At 45.0% G+C, this 15,456-nt stretch overlaps 1 long non-coding RNA gene across 1 annotated transcript in view; it reads right to left on the minus strand.

The window, feature by feature from the left end:
- Positions 1-15,456, minus strand: part of LOC134485893 (uncharacterized) — a 55,980-nt gene that overhangs the window by 21,512 nt on the left and 19,012 nt on the right. The window lies entirely within an intron of this gene.

Below are 15,456 nucleotides of genomic sequence, written 5' to 3' on the forward strand. Positions count from 1 at the left end.
ACTTCCGGGTCCACATCTGTGCAAGAAACCGGAAAAAAGAGACCTGAAAGCCCCGTTTCTACTCAAGAGGCTGCACCATTCAGATAGCAAAGAGTTGAGGCCAGATAAGGTGCATCCCAAAGGCTCCGCCTCCTGCAGCCTATGTGACCTTGAGCTGTGTGTGCCAGAGCATGGCAGGGATGGAAAGGTTTCTACACAGAATCACTCTGAGGGTTAAAGAAGATTGCAAACGCAAGGTGCCTCAAACAGAGCCGGATGCATAAAAACAGAAAGTTCTCCATGGAGTTGGAAGCCACATGAGAGGAGGGGTCTAATGCTCTGTCCCTGATACACTGTTAATAATATCTGGTAATGGCATGAGACTGTGTCAGATACTCGAAGACACTGGTTGGAAAAATGAACCTAAGTGAACCAAGGTTCTGACTGTGGCTTCACAACTGAAGTTTGTACCTGACACTGCTCTGCTCTCACCACTTGAGGTTTCCTAGCATGAATACTACACTGTACATCTTGAAGAGAGAAAAAATATGCGAATTACAGTTCGCCGTCTTTAAAAAAAACCTTACACTTCCCAAAACAGTTACAACATCATTTCCAACCTCAGATGCTCTTCCAGGGCCTTGCCACTTCTCCACCAGGAGGTGGAGTCCACCTTCCCCCCACGTGAACATGAGCAGGGCCTCTCACTGCCTTGCTAATAGAGAATGGAAGGTGTGACGTCATATGGCTGCCAAAGGCTGAGTACAGGTTCTCAGATGTTCTTGAAAAACTTAGGACATTGAGCTGCTCTGCATGAAGTGAGCCAAGGAAACCCAGGAGAGATTTTGTGGGGAGATGGCAGAGAGAGGCTCTGACACTGAGGAGGAATAGATGCTTGACAGTTCTAGCTGCCTTGGCTCCACTGCCCTAGTCCAGCTTGCTGACTGACTGACTGACTGACTGACTGACTGACTGACTGACTGACTGCCTGACAAACAGACCTAGCTCCAAGAGATTCCCTGAGCGGCAACCTAGGTGAGTGGTTCCTTAATTATTTCTGTGTGCTGTTTCCAGTATTGGGGTTTTTCCTTTGTTTTATTTATTTGCTTGTTTATTCTTCTCTCATATATTATATCCTCACAGCAGTTTATCTTCCCTCCTGTCCTCCCAGTTCCTCTTCCCACCTTCTTTCTCCCCCAGATCCACTCCTCCCCCATTTCTCTTCAGGCCTGGAATAGGCCTCCCAGGGACATCAGCCAAACACGGCATAACAACCTACAATAAGAATAAACAAGTACCCTCAATATCAAGACTGGATGGGACAATCCAGTAGGACAAAAGGGGACCCGAAAGCAGGCAAAAGAGTCAGAGACAGCCCCTGCCCCCACTGTTAGGAGCCCCACCCACCAAACACCAAAGTATACAAGCATAACTTATATGCATAGAACCTGGTGCAGACCCATACAGCTCCCTGATGGTTGCTTTAGTCTCTGTGAGCCCCTACAAGCCCACTTAGTTGATTCTGTGAGCCATGTTCTTATCGTGTCCGTGACCCTTCTGACTCCTACAATCCTTCCTCCCCTCTTCTTTGGGGTTCCCCAAGTTCTGCCTAATATTTGACTGTGGGTCTCTGCATCCCTCCCATCAATTTCTGGATGAACCATCTCTGATGACAATTGGGTTAGGCTCCAGTCTACGAGCATAGCAGAATATCATTAGGAATCATTCCCCCCTCTCCCCCTCCCCCCACCCCTGCAGTCTGTGTTTGGTTCTATCCAAGGTCTCTGAGCTACCCAGCCTCTGGTCCCTGGCCCTCTAGGCAGTGTCTCTCTCACAGCATGGGTCTCAAGTTGGACCAGTCATTGATTGGCCACTCCCACAAGTTCTTCACCACCTTTACCCCCACACTTCTTGCAGGCAGGACAAATCGCAGGTTGGAGGTTTTGTGGCTGTGTTGGTCTCCCAATTGCTCCTCTAGAAATCTTGCCTGATTATAGGAGATGGCTGCTTCCAGCTCCATATCTTCCATTAATAGGAGTCTTAGCTAGGGCCACCCTCAAAGATTCTTGGGAGGTTCCATCGCATGTTTCTACCTCACCTCCCAAATGCCCCCAATTCCAGTCATCTCTCCATCACTTTCTCTCTCTACCACCACACGATCTTTTCTGTTCCTATTCCCTCACCAATTCTACCATCTGTGAAATTTATTCTATTTCCCCTTCCCAGGGTGATCCATGTGTCCTCCCCTGAGTCATCCTTGTTGTTTTGCCTCTCTGGGTTTGTAATTTTACCATGACGATTCTTTATTTTAGAGCTAATATCCACCTATAAGTGAGTACACATCATCTTTGTTTTTTTGGGTCTGGGTTACCTCATTCAGGAAGAATTTTTCTAACTCCATCGATTTGCTTGCAAACTTCATGATTTACCTTTTTTAAAACAACTAAGTAATACTTCATTGTGTAAATTTATCGCATTTTTATTATTCATTCTTTGGTTGAAGGATTTTTGTGGTGGTTTGAGTAGACGAGGCCCCCTTAGACTCATAGAATGTTTGGCCTATACAAAGTGGTACTATTAGGAGGTGTGGCCTTGTTTGAGTGGGTGCGGCCTTTTCGGAGGAAGTGCATCACAGTAGGGGCAAGCTTTGAGATCTCATATGCTCAGAATAGGCCTAGCATAGCTGTCTCCCTCTGATGCCTGCCAATCAAGATGTAGAAATCTCAGCTCCTTCTCTAGTACCATGTCTACCTGCATGCTGCCATGATGATAATGGACTAAAGTTCTAAAACTGAAAGCCAGCCCCAATTAAATGTTTTCCATTATAAGAATTGCTATGGTCATAGTGTCTTTTCACAGCAATAAAACCCTAATAAAGAGGCATATAGTTGTTTCCAGTTTCTGGCTTTTATAAATAAAGCTGATATGAACACTGTTATAGTTTGTTTATGCTTGTCCCAGGGAGTGGCACTATTAGAAGGTGCAGCCTTGTTGGAGTGGATGAAGCCTTGTAGGAGTAGGTGTGTCACTGTGAGTGTGGGCTTTAAGACCCTCATCCTAGCTGCCTGGAAGCCAGAATTCTCCTAGCAGCCTTCAGATGAAGATGTAAAACTCTCAGCTCCTCCTGCACCATGCCTGCCTGGATGCTGCTCTACCTTGATGATAATGGACTGAATCTTTAACCTGTAAGCCAGCCCCAATTAAATGGTGTCCTTATAAGACTTGCCTTGGTCATGGTGTCTTCACAGCAATAAGACCCCAAGACAGAAGTAACAATTTGTCTTAGAGTTTATATTCCTGCACAAAACATCATGACCATGAAGCAAGTTGGGGAGGAAAGGGTTTATTCAACTTAGACTTCTGCATTGCTGTTCATCACCAAAGGAGTCAGGACAGGAACTCAAATAGGGAACCTAGAGGCAGGGACTACCAGTTAGGGATGGCACCACTAACAGTGGGCTGGGCCCTCCTACCATTGATCACTAATTGAGAAACTGCCTTACAGCTGGATCTTATGGAGGTCCTTCCTCTGTAATAATTCCTGCTTATGTCAACTTGACACACAAAGCCAGCCAGTACAAATACAGTGGAGTAAGTGTCCTTGTGGTAGAATGGAATGCCCTTTGAGAGTATGCCAAGAGTGCAATAGCTGGGTCTTTAAGTGGATCAATTCCCACATTTCTGGGAAACTGCCATATTAGTTTCCAAAGTGGCTGTACAAGTTTGCACTCCCACCAGAAATGGAGGAGTGTTCCCCATGCTCTACATCCTCACCAGCATCAGCTGTCACTCGTGTTTTTGATTTTAGTCATTCTGAGAGATACAAGATGGACTCTTCAAGTCATTTTGACTTGCATTTCCCTGATGACTAAAAATGTTGAACATTTCTTTAAGTCTTTCTCAGCTATTTGATCTTCTTCTCTCAAAAATTCTCTGTTAAGCTCTGTACCACATTTTTAAATTGGATTATTTGGTTTGTTGGTGTTTCTTGAGATCTTTGTGTATTTTCAATATGTGTCCTCTGTCAGATTTGAAGTTGGTGAAAATCTTTTACCATTCTGTAGGCAGCCATTTTGTTCTATTGATGGTGTATTTTGCCTTACAGAAAATTTTCAGTTTCATGACGTCCTATTTATTGTCAATCAAAAGTCAGGTGTCCATGGGTGTCTAGATTATGTCTGCATCTTTGACTCAATTCCATTGATCAATCTGTCTGCTTTTATGCCAATACCATGTGGTTTTCATTCTTTAGTTCTGTAGTGCAGCTTGAGATTAGGGATGGTGATATCTTCAGAGTTCTTTCATTGTACAGCTGCCCCCTGCTGTTTGGATTTTTTTATATATATAAAGTTGAGAATTGTTCTTTCAAGGTAAAGAATTGTGTTGGAACTTTGATGGGGACTGCATTGAATCCATAGATAGCTTTTGGTGAGACGGCCATTTTTACTATGTTAATCCTACCAATCCATGAGCAATAGAGATCTTTCCATCTTCTGAAGTCTGGAAGGTAAGTTGGAACCAGATCCTGGAAGTCTGCATGCCAGGTTTTGGTTAGATCATATATTAGAAGAGGTTCCGGGGGTATAGGTCAATGATAGGTCACCAAATCCCTGGGCTTGATACAAAGGTGAAATACACACACACACACACACACACACACACACACACACACACACACACACATACACACACAGAGTGGAAATTTCTGGCTTCTTTAACAACTCAGTTGTGTTATATGTTTTTCTGGAAGCTGCCTTCTGAGAAGGAAAGCTATATTTTACAGAAAACAGAGACTTGAGAGGGCATGTGATGTTTAAAAAAAATATACATTGAACCCCACAAACAGTGAGAGGAAGTTCTTGTATCACTGCGCTGTGCAATGCTTTGCTGGCCTTGGCTGGTCTTTGCTGATCTTTGCTGGTCTTGGCTTCACAGAGAGAAATGCACCAAAGAACTTCTCATGGTAACCCGATTAATTCTGATTCGTACACATTCGATGGCGTCTTGCTGGTTCTTCTGGATCGTGCCAGTGCTACTGATTCCTCTTGAATTGGACTGCTGGTATTCTGACAATGAAGAGTAGAATTGCCCCAAGGAACTACTTCTAATTAAGTCCACAACTCTCTTTCCCTATTAACCTTCTTTTTCCCCTACCTCTGATTGGTGGTTCAGAAGGGAGGTTGAAGTATTTAAGAATCCTAAATTAAGTAGATTTTGAAAAACTAACCCCCCCACACACACACATACAAGCGGAGACTGAAGTTTTTATAATGAATCTCATGTGACAAGGGCCTGACTTAAAGCTGGGTTTGTTAGAATTCACAGCTGAGGAATGCCGAATGGCTGAGAAACACCTAAAGAAATGTTCAACATCTTTAGTCATAAGGGAAATGCAAATCAAAACAACCTTGAGATTTCACCTCACACCAGTGAGAATGGCTAAGATCAAAAACTCAGGTGACAGCAGATGCTGGCGAGGATGTGGAGAAAGAGGAACACTCCTCCATTGTTGGTGGGATTGCAGACTGGTACAACCATTCTGGAAATCAGTCTGGAGGTTCCTCAGAAAATTGGACATTGAACTGCCTGAGGATCCAGCTATACCTCTCTTGGGCATATACCCAAAAGATGCCCCAACATATAAAAAAGACACGTGCTCCACTATGTTCATCGCAGCCTTATTTATAATAGCCAGAAGCTGGAAAGAACCCAGATGCCCTTCAACAGAGGAATAGATACAGAAAATGTGGTACATCTACACAATGGAATATTACTCAGCTATCAAAAACAATGACTTTATGAAATTTGTAGGCAAATGGAGGGAACTGGAAAATATCATCCTGAGTGAGGTAACCCAATCACAGAAAAACACACATGGTATGCACTCATTGATAAGTGGCTATTAGCCCAAATGCTTCAATTACCCTAGATGCCTAGAACAAATGAAACTCAAGACGGATGATCAAAATGTGAATGCTTCACTCCTTCTTTAAAAGGGGAACAAGAATACCCTTGGCAGGGAATAGAGAGGCAAAGATTAAAACAGAGACTGAAGGAGCACCCATTCAGAGCCTGCCCCACATGTGGCCCATGCATATACAGCCATCCAATTAGACAAGATGGATGAAGCAAAGAAGTGCAGGCGGACAGGAGCTGGATGTAGATCTCTCCCGAGAGACACAGCCAGAATACAGCAAACACAGAGGCGTATGCCAGCAGCAAACCACTGAATTGAGAATAGGACCCCCGTTGAAGGAATTAGAGAAAGAACTGGAAGAGCTTGAAGGGGCTCGAGACCCCATAGGTACAACAATGCCAAGCAACCAGAGCTTCCAGGGACTAAGCCACTACCTAAAGACTAAACATGGACTGACCCTGGACTCTGACCTCATAGGTAGCAATAAATATCCTAGTAAGAGCACCAGTGGAAGGGGAAGCCCTGGGTCCTGCTAAGACTGAACCCCCAGTGAACTAGACTGTTGGGGGGAGGGGGGCAAGAGGGGGAGGATGGGGAAGGGAATGCCCATAAAGAAGGGGAGGGGGGGATGTTTGCCCGGAAACCGGGAAAGGGAATAACACTCGAAATGTATATAAAAAATACTCAAGTTAATAAAAAAAAAAAAAACTGGGTTTGTTGTTTCTGAAACATTCTTATGAAATGTTTGAAATGAGCTACTTGCTGCCTTCAACCTGGAAAAGCTCTAGCACACAAAGGGATCAGCTAATTTGCTCTGAGGTCAGAGATGAGTCAGTGGAGAAGACAATCTTGTTCAGTGGACAGCACCTGGCCTTGAACCAGAACCACCACTACCACCACCACCACCACCACCACCACCACCACCACCACCACCACCACCACCCCTCCACCCTGCCCCAAAACCCCTTCCCAACGGCTATTCTTCCAGCACAACACAGAGACTCTTTAAATGGCTTTTGCCCTGGAGAATGATGATTGGTGAAGAACAATGCAAAATCAATAACTTGTCACAAAGAGAGAAGTTCAGATGGTCAGGGCATTGTTCATGGGTGGGGTGGGGATGGCTGCTCATTTGCCTCTGTTTCTTTTATCAAAGAAACTGTTAGAGAGTTCACAGGAAGTCCCGAGGACTCCTTGCTTTCTAGGACACATTGTGACACCTTTACTACAGTTCTTTTTATATCTACCAGCTGTGTTAAGTGTTTTAAAAATGAGGTTTCACCTAATCTTTATAACAACACAATGAGTTAAATCTCTTTACTGTCTTAGGAATAAAGACATTAAAGCTCAAAAGTCAATATGTCTTCTCTCTCTCTCTCTCTCTCTCTCTCTCTCTCTCTCTCTCTCTCTCTCTCTTAAACAGAGTTTCACTGTGCAGCCCTGAACTCACTCTGTAGACCAAACTGGTCATAAACTCTGCCTCTGTCTGTCTCTCTCTACCTCTCTCTGCCTCTCTCTGCCTCTCTGCACCTCTGCCTCTGCCTCTGCCTCTGCCTCTGCCTCTGCCTCTGCCTCTGCCTCTGCCTCTGCCTCTGCCTCTGCCTCTGCCTCTGCCTCTGCCTCTGCCTCTGCCTCTGCCTCTGCCTCTGCCTCTGCCTCTGCCTCTCTCTGCCTCTGCCTCTGCCTCTCTCTGCCTCTGCCTCTGCCTCTGCCTCCCCAGTGCTGGCATGTGCCACCACCGCCCTAGGTAAATATTTCTTCTTTTTGGAAAAGAGCTAGTGAAACAAACCTAAGTAGAATATCAAAGCCACACCCACTTGGACTTTCTCACACCACTAGACTAACAGAAAACCAGAAGTCACCTGGGATGGGTTGTCCTAACCACCTTGTCTCTAGACTCCCATTACAAACCCAGTTTAAGAGTAGAGACAGTAAAGGCTAGAGAGTGGGCTGGAGACTTACTGCTCTTCTGGAGAACCAGAGTTCAGTTCCCATCACCCACACTGGGCACCTAACAACCAGGGGACTAATGCCCTATCTTGCTTCTTCAGGTACCTGTCATACACACGCACGCGTGCGCACGCGCGCACGCACACACACACACACACGCACACACACATATACACACACTACACACACAAACATACACACACTACGTACACTACACACACACACACACACACACACACACACACAAATAAAAATATAACATAAAATTCTTTTAGGTACAACAGAACGTCAGCATCATTTGCCTTGGATACAACTGGGCCATTTGTATCTTGAAACAATGCTCACTGATAAGTTTTATGTGTGCCCTAGCTGTGACCTTCTTCGCTAGATCAAGCAGTCATTCACCAGTAGATCTTGGCCCCTATGCTGACTAGTTTTTGTCAACCTGAAACAAATAGAGACACCTGGGAAGGGGAACTCTCGATTGAAGACCTGCTCCATCAGATTGGCCTGTGGACTCGTTAGTGGAGCATTTTATTGATTGCTAATTGACAGAGATGGGCCTAGTACGCTGTGGGCAGTGGGCCTCTGCTTTATTTAAATCCCGCCTCTGTATCCCTGCCTCAGAGTCCCTGGATGATGGATGGATGACAGTAAGCTATCAGCTAGAACAAACCCTTTCCTCCGCAGGTTGTTTGGGTTGTGGAGTTTACTGTAACAACAGAAATCAAAGTTGAATAGCAAACTCTTCCTCATACTCATATTCCAGCATTCCACCTATGCTGGAATTCTATGGTGCAATTCTCACCACCAAAATGATGTAAGTCACATGGTGTTCTATTTGGAGACTCTTTCCAGAGGACAAATAAACCCTTGGTGGTCCAATTAGAGGCCGCTTTCTATTTCAAGTGGGCTAAATTGCAATCAAAAGCTTACCCTTGGCTTTATTACCGTAAGAGATGGTTTTATCGCTATGATAAATGATTATCTAAAAATTCTAATTATTTCTGCAGAATTGCTATTGAATGCCTTAAAGCATATATAGTAGAATAAACACCTCAAATAACATGTCCATGTCCTAATCTCTGTTATCTGGGGGATGAGAACGTATGTGCAAACAAGAGTCTTTGTAAATATAAGTGAAGGTCTTAAGGTAAGACTGTTGGGCTTGGTGTGGTCCCTTAGTCCAATACCTGGTATTCTCATGAGAGAAAGGAGGACTTTTTGATAGAAACAGAGAGGCCAAGACTGGAATGATATACCAGCAATGTAAGCAGCCCCAGAGTTTATCTGTAGCTACCAGAAGTGGGGGAGAATCCTAGAACTGGGTCTCAATCAGAGGCCTCTGTCATCTTGATTATGGACATTGGATTTCCAGGACAGTGACAAAATAAAGTTCTGTTATTTTAAACCATGAATTGTGGGGTCCTTTTTTACAACAGCTCTAGACTAATACATTATTCCTGTTATGTCATGACGTCAGAGAGTAAACAATAAACCTAATGAAAGAAAGTCAGGCTCTCTCCAGAGGACCTTGTATGTACTTCTTCCAGTTCCTAGGAGGAGGAAGGGGGAGGAGGAGGGGGAAGAGGAAGAAGAGGAGGATGAGGAAGAGGAGGGGGAGGGAGGGAAGGGGGAAGAGGAGAAGAAGGAGAGGGAGGAGGAGGAGGAGGAGCTCTGTAGCCCAACAGTGCTATATTTCTCAGACAGCTCAGGCTGGGATTAGTCAAACCAAATGATGCCCGGCCCCACATGTGCATTAAGAGCATCATTGTTTTTCTATGATCCTATTCTCTTTCATTTTAAGTGTAATATACATATTTGTGATTTTATTATAAATCATTTAAAATCCCCCCTTGAAAAGAGATGGATATTAAGCTATAAACAGGGAGGGCTGGAGAGATGGTTAAGAGCACTGGTTACTCTACCAGAAGATCTGGGTTCAATTCCCAGCACCCACATGGCAGCTTTCAACTGTTTGTAACTTCTGTTCCAGGGGATTCAACATCCTCACATAGACATACATGTAGTCAGATTACCAATGTACATAAAATAAAAATAAATTATTAAAAAAACTATAAACAGTAGCAGAATAGCCAAGAGAAGAATCTCAGAAGCTAAACTTCCTAGGTTGAGAACCCAGTTCCACAATGTAGGAGCTGGGTGGTGTCTGTGGTGGAGGCACCGTCTTCCTCTCCTCAGCTGTGGACTAGAAATAGCACTAGCATATCTCTATGTGGATGCTGTAAAGGATCAAGTGAGACAACAAATACATACAAGGCACCAAAGTATCCATCCAATAGATGCTGGCTGTTCCTATTCTTTGTACATGTTATCGCTTTGGTGGTACTTTGGTGCTCTTTAGTTTTTCTTGACCCTTCCCTCACTCAACCTCCATCTTCTCACTATACCTCCATGCCCACAGAATGACCTTTTAAGTCCTTCTATAGCACATGGGCTCTGTATGATGTCCACCTTCTGAAGAGTGAATCTATTTGATGCTTCAACCATGTTGGCCATACCCATACCCTCGGCTGGCTGCTGTGCCAGGATGACCTGGCTAATTCTTGCTATGTGTTAGGGCTTGACCTTCCCTCAGAACTCAGCCCAGGCCTCCCTTAGGATGATCACTATCCATTTCTGAGTCCTTGGTTCTTTATCTTGCCTTCAAGTCCCTCTTGCCTACCTCTTCCATGATAGTTTGGAGGGGTTTGCATTCTATCTTTCTTGACTGAAATATTTATAATTTTTCCTTCAGTTGGATGAAAAAAATAAAAAGAGCTATAAAGCCATGGCGAGTGTGACAACTGTCTTCTGGCTGACCAGAGCGGTGCTGGAAGGGTTGGAGGGAAGCTGGCGACTTAAAACCTTAGAAGGTTCCAAAGGCCATACTATGCTTGGGTTTTAAGACAGCTTTTCCTTCAAGTCCTCAGTTCCTCAAGAATGATGTTACTTCATTAGCTAAATGTCATTCTGTACTCAGAGGCCTGGCTACTTGCTGTGAAGAGAATTAAAGAATAATGCCCTCTGAAGAGATAGTGCCCAGATGACTTTGTTTGTTCCCAGCTGAGCATGACATCAATCCTCTCAGGGGTCTGACCTCATGCCATTTTTGAGGATATTAGATCTGGGGCTTGGTAATAAGTGTGAATGTGTGTGTGTGTGTGTGTGTGTGTGTGTGTGTGCCTGTGTGTGTGTGTGTGTGTGTGTGTGTGTGTGTATGATTTGTAGTGTGTGGTATGTGTGTATAGTGTCTGGGTTATAGTGTGTGTATGGTGTGTAGTATATGGTATGGTCTGACTGAATAATGTATGTGTGTGTTGTGTAGTATATGTGATATGTATGTATTCTGTGTAGTGTGTATGTATGTAGTATTTTGTATATGTGTGTAGTTTGTTGTGTCTGTTGTATAGTATGCATGTAGTGTATAGTGTGTGTATGTGTATATGTGTGTAGTGTGTAGTATGTATGAAAGTATCTATGTATGTAGTGTGTGAAAGTGAATGTGAATATGTGTGTAGAATGTAATGTGTATGTGAGTGCATGTATGTGTATAGTATGTGTATGTGTGTGGTGTATGTGTGTGTGAGAAAGAACATAAGTGTTTATGCATATTCATGAAAGCACATGTGAGTATATAAGAGACTCTGTCACACATTTCCCTGCAGAATCATGGAATCAACCTCAAAGGAGAATCAAAGGTGTTAGACTTGGGGAAAAGCTACACACGACCTGGCTTTAGCAGGGTCATGAGCCACCACAACACACCCAGATCTCCAGTTTCTCTTCAAGACATTCCAGGCTTCCTCTGCTTGGATTTTTTTCTCCTCACCAGGAATGGGATACAGAACGCAAGAGCCAAGCTAGACTCAGTGCAGGTAAGGACCTTTCCATGTCAGGGACATGGACCCAAATCAGCAGACGAGAGAACCAAGACAACAGAGCTGTGAGTTCCTAACAGCAAAGACCCTTATGCTTCCACAGACCATTTGAAGCTGTACTTTCTGATACTTTCCACCATTCAAGGATGCCTCGGTGTTTCTGTTCTCAGTATTCAGATGCACACAAGCAAAGAGTTCCCAGGCCTAGTAACAGAAGATGCAATGTTGGAGGACAGAGAGGAGGTGCTAACTGAAACCAGGCTGGTAAACATGGAGTATAGACCAGGAAGGTTATCGTGTAGACCCAGGAGGTTACAGTGTAAAAAGAGAAAGAAGAAAAGTGATGGGCAGTGTCCTCAGGTCATCGTCCCTGTGACTTACTATGGAGGCTAGAACACAGCACATTTTTTTACACAAAAATTGTCACCATAGTCCTTTATGCACCCCATCTCTTAGCCTCTATACCCACCAATTTCAGCTTGTCAGACTCATGGGCTGCTCCTTTATTCCCTTTGAGTATCTGACCCAGTCTGTGTCAGGAAGAATACGGGAAATTGAAGCTCACTGGACTCTAGGCCATGAGCTCTCCTGCCTTGAGCCTGCATCGCCCCAAACATCTGACCCCTGTCTGCCTAATAGTCAAGTAGAGGGCAAGGCACAGTGTCAATATCACCTCATGTGCAGGGCGAGGATGTCTGCACTGTGGCCTACTGCAAGGTTGAATACCACAGCAATGAGGAATGGGAGTCAGCTTGCGTGCAGGCAACTCTTTAGCCTCAAGTGGGCATCAGGCCTTGGGATGAGTAGAGAACAGAAGAACAGAGCCACCATCTCCAGTGAAATTTGAGCCAAGTGAGCCAAGTGAGGTCCGAAGAGCTCGCTGTGCTGGTGACTCACTCAGTATGACCTCAGAGGAGGTACACCACTCTCTCTGCCTCAGTTTCTTCATGTGCTAACTGGAAACGATAAGGCAGCCTCAGATGGCTGCTTTGAGAATGACAGCAGTTGAGTGAGGTATTTGGGACAGTGGCTAGGTCACCTGATATGAATTCATTATCCTCATCCTGGATGCTAACATCTTAAGATTGCTGAAAGCATGCAGTGCTGTCACTTGAGGTCCATGTTAGGGAGGGCACCCAGGGCTTGCCAGCTTGTATCTTATCAGTCGTGACAGGTTGCTGTCAGATCTCAATCAGGTCCCTAATTTCCCTCAGCCTCCATCCCACAGCCCAGTCCCAGGAAGGCAGGGGTGTGGCTATCCCTGTTTGTATAGGAGGGGTTGGCAGGTGACCCAAGACCACCACCAGCAGACTCAGTTCCCCTGTTTGCTATAGAGCGAGATGATGAGGTAATCGGTTATCAGAGGGGACTTGTGGCTGGGCAGGTGAACCAGGCACTGAAGTCGCGGGGGAGGGGGTGTTGTATAGAAGGGACAAGCACACTCCTGTATGCTGAGATGCTGTGTCAGGATGTCCTGGAAGCTATACTTGACTTAAATTGAGATGAAACAGACTAATTAACTGAATGATGTCACTCCGACTTGTTAGGTCTCAAGCCCAGAGCCACAAATGGCTAAGGTGCCTATTTAACATATCAAAGGACACCTGGCCACCATGCTGTCCCAGCATCTCTCAGTCCCAACCAGTTACAGGGTATGACTGACATACTCTGCCCCCTACCCTAAACTTCTCCAGCCAGGGGCTGGGCTACCCTTTCCCCAGCTGCCCTTCCCTATATAATCCAGCCATTTGCTTACCTGACCCTTTTGTTGTCTACCTTCTACTCTCCTGGCTCTCTTTTTCTCTACCTTCCCCCCTCTCCCCTCTGCCCTCTCCTCTCTCTCCTTTTCCCATGTGGCCTGGCTCAGGGTCAAGTTCACTCTGTACTCTCCAGATGTTTCTGCCTCTGGCTCTGCTCTCCCTCATATCTACAACAAGCCTTCTTCTCCACCATACCTAGGAGTGCTCATGCTCTTCTAATCTCTCTCTCTCTCTCTCTCTCTCTCTCTCTCTCTCTCTCTCTCTCTCTCTCCATTCAAGATCCAAATTTTGATTTCTCTGTGGGGAGTGGGTACTAGCGAAAGAGAGTTCCAATCCAGATGGTCATGGAGGTATAGTGAGAAGATGAAGGTTGAGTGAGGGAAGGGTCAAGAAAATCTAAAGATGTATAGAAAAAACCTATAAAACCTCCTACTGTATAAACTACCTTTAAAAAAACAGAATTTGGAAAGGAGTTTGAGTGGAAATTCTAAATACAAGTTGATAAAATTGTTCCCAGAAGCCATAGAAAAAAAAATAAAGAAAATTCTCAGTGCCAGATGAGACACCTTCTCATGAGCTGTTGGCCAGAGAGCACCCACAGAGTCTCCTGAAACAATGTTATCACCATTGCTCTTGGTTAGTTCAGAGAAGTAGATGGTAAAAACCTATGTCTGAATTCAGCATAGGCCTTGGATCTGAGACCCTGAGAAATCAAGCTGGAATCGCTGGCTCACTGTTGGCTGTTTTGCTTCTTATAGTGCAGAGAGTCGCTATGTAGACCACTGAGGGAGAAACTTCTCAGCCGTGGCCCTCACATGCTCTGCTACTGACCTCCCAGGCAAGATGGACTTCACTGATACAATAGTGACAAGAATGTTTTCAGGTTAACCAAGCATTTCCCAATCCTATCTGAGGCCTGTTCCACAGGAGGAAACAGAGGCCTGATACCTAGTTACGAGCCTCTGGCTGGGATTGGGAGGACAGGCTCTAGGGGAGGAACCACTACAAATGTATGTTTTACTAATGGGCGTGGAAACATGGCGGCCAACCTGCCGCTTCGATGTTTATGTTTGCGAGTGTAAACTGGTGCTGCTCTTAGCTCGGGTCAGACACTCTTCTTTTGCAGAGGAAGACAGTTAACACAGTCTCACAATTGGTGTGAGTGCTGAGAACAGAGACCAGTGCTGAGCGTCTGGACCTACGTGAACTTATAGTATCGCCCCTCGGAGGTCAAGACCATCCTGAAAGAGGGACTAGAAAGGACTATTGAGCCAGAGGACGGATGGAAGGAAGGAAATGCTTCTGAATATGGTGTGGTCACCACAATCACAAGCCCATGGCATCTGTGGTTACCTACCATGCCCTGAAAACATGCGAAAGGATGAGGGGAGGGGCAGGAGAGAGGAGGGATAGAAGAGTGTGATGTTGGGGTTGGGGATTTAGCTCAGTGGTACAGCGCTTGCCTAGGAAGCGCAAGGCCCTGGGTTCAGTCCCCAGCTCTGAAAAAAAGAACCAAAAAAAAAAAAAAAGAAGAAGAGTGTGATGTTGAGTAGGACCACCACACATTCCACACATGCATGCATTTACCCAAGCTAGAGTTAAGGCAAAGGCTAATCGATCAACAGCGCAACTCATGTATGTTATGTATACATATACGTGCTTTTAAATTTATGTTTATGATTTATTGATGTGTGTGTGTGTGTGTATGCGCGCACGCGCGCGCACGCACGCATGTATGTGTTGGGGATGCTTATCACAGCATACATGAAGAGGTCAGAAGACAAGATCGTGGAGTTATTCCAATAGGCATTCTCCTATTCTAGTTATTCTAGGGTCTAGACTCGGGACTAGACTCTCACAGCAAGTATATCACTGTCTCACCAGCCCCTCGTGAGGAGAGGACTTAGTGTCTTGAATAGAATTCAGAAAGAGTTCACTAATTTTTCTGAATTTCCAACCCTCTGGCACA

This window comes from Rattus norvegicus, chromosome 2 (genome assembly GCF_036323735.1).
Source record: "Rattus norvegicus strain BN/NHsdMcwi chromosome 2, GRCr8, whole genome shotgun sequence".
NCBI classification, from domain to species: Eukaryota; Metazoa; Chordata; class Mammalia; order Rodentia; family Muridae; genus Rattus; species Rattus norvegicus.